Raw genomic sequence first — 5,000 nt, 5'->3', positions numbered from 1 at the left:
AAACAGCCCAGCGGCAAGCGGAAGCGGCTAACGTTGGGGAAAAGTGACCCGAAAACAGTTAAGCGGGGGAAAACTAAGCGGATGCGGCCACGCGTTGGGGAAAACTAAGCGGATACGGCCAAGAGTCGGTGGAAATAGGCCCGAAAACAGTCCAGCGGCAAGCGGAAGCGGCTAACGTTGGGCAAAAGTGACCCGAAAACAGTTCAGCGGGGCAAATTTTTGAAATTTTTTTTGAAATTCTGAAATTTTTTTGAATTTTTGAAGTTTTTTTGGGTTTTTGGACTTTTTTTGAATTTTTGAAATTTTTGAATTTTTTTGAATTTTTTTGAATTTTTTGAATTTTTTTTGAATTTTTTTTTTTTTTTTTTTTTTGAATTTATTTGATTTTATAAATTTTTTGTGATTTTTTGAGATTTTTTTGAATATTTTACATGGGTGATTTTGACTTGGGGGATTTTCAGGGGGTGGTAACCCTGGGCGTGGCTAGAGCCTCAAAATGCATATTCCCCTATAGGGGGGCAAGGTTTTCAAAAATGGGTGCCCCCTCATGTACACGCGCGTGGGTGTACATGGCCCCGTCGGTGCCAGCGTGGGTGGAAAATGGCCCGAAAACAGCCCAGCGGCAAGCGGAAGCGGCTAACGTTGGGCAAAACTGACCCGAAAGCAGTATAGCTTGGAAAATTAAGCGGATGCAGCCAATTGTTGGCGAAAACTAAGCGGATACGGCCAAGTGTCGGTGAAAAATGGCCCGAAAACAGTCCAGCGGCAAGCGGAAGCGGCTAACGTTGGGCAAAAGTGACCCGAAAACAGTTCAGCGGGGGAAAACTAAGCGGATGCGGCCACGCGTTGGGGAAAACTAAGCGGATACGGCCAAGTGTGGGGGAAAAATGGCCCGAAAACAGCCCAGCGGCAAGCGGAAGCGGCTAACGTTGGGCAAAAGTGACCCGAAAACAGTTCAGCGGGGGAAAACTAAGCGGATGCGGGCACGCGTTGGGGAAAACTAAGCGGATGCGGCCAAGTGTCGGTGGAAATTGGCCCGAAAACAGCCCAGCGGCAAGCGGAAGCGGCTAACGTTGGGCAAAAGTGACCCGAAAACAGTTCAGCGGGGGAAAACTAAGCGGATGCGGCCACGCGTTGGGGAAAACTAAGCGGATACGGCCAAGAGTCGGTGGAAATTGGCCCGAAAACAGTCCAGCGGCAAGCGGAAGCGGCTAACGTTGGGCAAAAGTGACCCGAAAACAGTTCAGCGGGGCAAAACTAGGCGGATGCAGCCACGCGTTGGGGAAAACTAAGCGGATACGGCCAAGTGTGGGGGAAAAATGGCCCGAAAACAGCCCAGCGGCAAGCGGAAGCGGCTAACGTTGGGGAAAAGTGACCCGAAAACAGTTAAGCGGGGGAAAACTAAGCGGATGCGGCCACGCGTTGGGGAAAACTAAGCGGATGCGGCCAAGTGTCGGTGGAAATTGGCCCGAAAACAGCCCAGCGGCAAGCGGAAGCGGCTAACGTTGGGCAAAAGTGCCCCGAAAACAGTTCAGCGGGGGAAAACTAAGCGGATGCGGCCACGCGTTGGGGAAAACTAAGCGGATACGGCCAAGAGTCGGTGGAAATTGGCCCGAAAACAGTCCAGCGGCAAGCGGAAGCGGCTAACGTTGGGCAAAAGTGACCCGAAAACAGTTCAGCGGGGGAAAACTAAGCGGATGCGGGCACGCGTTGGGGAAAACTAAGCGGATGCGGCCAAGTGTCGGTGGAAATTGGCCCGAAAACAGCCCAGCGGCAAGCGGAAGCGGCTAACGTTGGGCAAAAGTGACCCGAAAACAGTTCAGCGGGGGAAAACTAAGCGGATGCGGCCACGCGTTGGGGAAAACTAAGCGGATACGGCCAAGAGTCGGTGGAAATTGGCCCGAAAACAGTCCAGCGGCAAGCGGAAGCGGCTAACGTTGGGCAAAAGTGACCCGAAAACAGTTCAGCGGGGCAAATTTTTGAAATTTTTTTTGAAATTTTTTTGAATTTTTGAAATTTTTGAATTTTTTTGGGTTTTTGGACTTTTTTTGAATTTTTTTGGGTTTTTGGACTTTTTTTGAATTTTTGAAATTTTTGAATTTTTTTGAATTTTTTTGAATTTTTTGAATTTTTTTTGAATTTTTGAAATTTTTTTTTTTTTTTTGAATTTATTTGATTTTATAAATTTTTTGTGATTTTTTGAGATTTTTTTGAATATTTTACATGGGTGATTTTGACTTGGGGGATTTTCAGGGGGTGGTAACCCTGGGCGTGGCTAGAGCCTCAAAATGCATATTCCCCTATAGGGGGGCAAGGTTTTCAAAAATGGGTGCCCCCTCATGTACACGCGCGTGGGTGTACATGGCCCCGTCGGTGCCAGCGTGGGTGGAAAATGGCCCGAAAACAGCCCAGCGGCAAGCGGAAGCGGCTAACGTTGGGCAAAACTGACCCGAAAGCAGTATAGCTTGGAAAATTAAGCGGATGCAGCCAATTGTTGGCGAAAACTAAGCGGATACGGCCAAGTGTCGGTGAAAAATGGCCCGAAAACAGTCCAGCGGCAAGCGGAAACGGCTAACGTTGGGCAAAAGTGACCCGAAAACAGTTCAGCTGGGGGAAATTAAGCGGAAGCAGCCAAGCGTTGGGGAAAACCAAGCGGATACGGCCAAGAGTCGGTGGAAAATGGCCCGAAAACAGTCCAGCGGCAAGCGGAAACGGCTAACGTTGGGACAAAGTGACCCGAAAACAGTTCAGCTGGGGAAAATTAAGCGGATGCAGCCAAGCGTTGGGGAAAACTAAGCGGATCCGGCCCAGAGTCGGTGGAAATTGGCCCGAAAACAGTCCAGTGGCAAGCGGAAGCGGCTAACGTTGGGCAAAAGTGACCCGAAAACAGTTCAGCGGGGGAAAACTAAGCGGATGCGGCCACGCGTTGGGGAAAACCAAGCGGATACGGCCAAGTGTTGGGGAAAAATGGCCCGAAAACAGCCCAGCGGCAAGCGGAAGCGGCTAACGTTGGGGAAAAGTGACCCGAAAACAGTTAAGCGGGGGAAAACTAAGCGGATGCGGCCACGCTTTGGGGAAAACTAAGCGGATGCGGCCAAGTGTCGGTGGAAATTGGCCCGAAAACAGCCCTGCGGCAAGCGGAAGCGGCTAACGTTGGGCAAAACTGACCCGAAAACAGTTCAGCGGGGGAAAACTAAGCGGATGCGGCCACGCGTTGGGGAAAACTAAGCGGATACGGCCAAGAGTCGGTGGAAATTGGCCCGAAAATAGTCCAGCGGCAAGCGGAAGCGGCTAACGTTGGGCAAAACTGACCCGAAAACAGTTCAGCGGGGGAAAACTAAGCGGATGCGGCCACGCGTTGGGGAAAACTAAGCGGATACGGCCAAGAGTCGGTGGAAATTGGCCCGAAAACAGTCCAGCGGCAAGCGGAAGCGGCTAACGTTGGGCAAAAGTGACCCGAAAACAGTTCAGCGGGGGAAAACTAAGCGGATGCGGCCACGCGTTGGGGAAAACTAAGCGGATACGGCCAAGAGTCGGTGGAAATTGGCCCGAAAACAGTCCAGCGGCAAGCGGTAGCGGCTAACGTTGGGCAAAACTGACCCGAAAACAGTTCAGCGGGGGAAAACAAAGCGGATGCGGCCACGCGTTGGGGAAAACTAAGCGGATACGGCCAAGTGTTGGGGAAAAATGGCCCGAAAACAGCCCAGCGGCAAGCGGAAGCGGCTAACGTTGGGCAAAAGTGATCCGAAAACAGTTCAGCGGGGGAAAACTAAGCGGATGCGGCCACGCGTTGGGGAAAACTAAGCGGATACGGCCAAGGGTCGGTGAAAAAGGGCCCGAAAACAGTCCAGCGGCAAGCGGAAGCCGCTAACGTTGGGCAAAAATGACCCGAAAACAGTCCAGCGGGGGAAAACTAAGCGGATGCGGCCAAGCGTTGGGGAAAACTAAGCGGATACGGCCAAGCGTCGGTGAAAAAGGCCCGAAAACAGTCCAGCGGCACGCCGAAGCGGCTAACGTTTGGCAAAAATGGCCAAAAGCGGTGGAGCAGGGCGGTCTGAATCTATGCATCCACATAAAATGGGGGGTAAACCTGGGGGATTTCCAGGGGGTGGTAACCCTGGGCGTGGCTGGAGACCCAAAATGCATATTCCCCTATAGGGGGGAAGGATTTTTGGAACAGGCAGCCCCTCATGTACATGCCAAGCGGGGTGTACATGGCCCCTGTGGGTGCCTCCGTCGGTGTAAAATGGCCCGAAAAACAAGATTATGTTACCCGAAGACACGATTATGTTACCGAAAAAACACGGTTGAGCGGGGGCAGTAAGCACGGTTGAGCGGGGGCAAAAAACACGGTTGAGCGGGGCAAAAAACACGGTGCAGCGGGGACAAAAGACACGATTTTGTTACCGAAAAACACGGCCCGTCGGGGGCAAGGAACACGAATATGTTACCGAAAAACACGGACCACGCGGGTTGAAATCCCCAGCCGTAGAGCCGGCGAAACACGGTGGGGCAGGGCGTCTAAGCGTGGAGGCGCCCGTAAGACCGATGCGGGTTGAAATCCCCAGCCGTAAAGCCGGCGAAAAGCGGTCGGGCAGGGTGACTCCGCGTGGAGTTTCGCCCGTAAGGCCGATGCGGGTAGCCGCGCGGGTTGAAATCCCCAGCCGTAAAGCCGGTGAAACACGGTTCATTGGGGCGCCTAAGCGTGGAGGCGCCCCGCAGAGACCGAGCGGGTTGAAATCCCCAGCCGTAAAGCCGGCGAAACACGGTTCATTGGGGCGCCTAAGCGTGGAGGCGCCCCGCAGAGACCGAGCGGGTTGAAATCCCCAGCCGTAAAGCCGGCGAAACACGGTTCATTGGGGCGCCTAAGCGTGGAGGCGCCCGCAGAGACCGAGCGGGTTGAAATCCCCAGCCGTAAAGCCGGCGAAACAAGTTCGGGCAGGGCGACTCCGCGTGGAGTTTTGCCCGTAAGACCGATGCGGGTAGCCGCGCGGGTTGAA

Source organism: Carex rostrata, unplaced genomic scaffold (genome assembly GCF_964058835.1).
Source record: "Carex rostrata unplaced genomic scaffold, lpCarRost1.2 SCAFFOLD_52, whole genome shotgun sequence".
NCBI lineage: Eukaryota > Viridiplantae > Streptophyta > Magnoliopsida > Poales > Cyperaceae > Carex > Carex rostrata.
Note: the sequence above shows the minus strand (reverse complement) of the source record.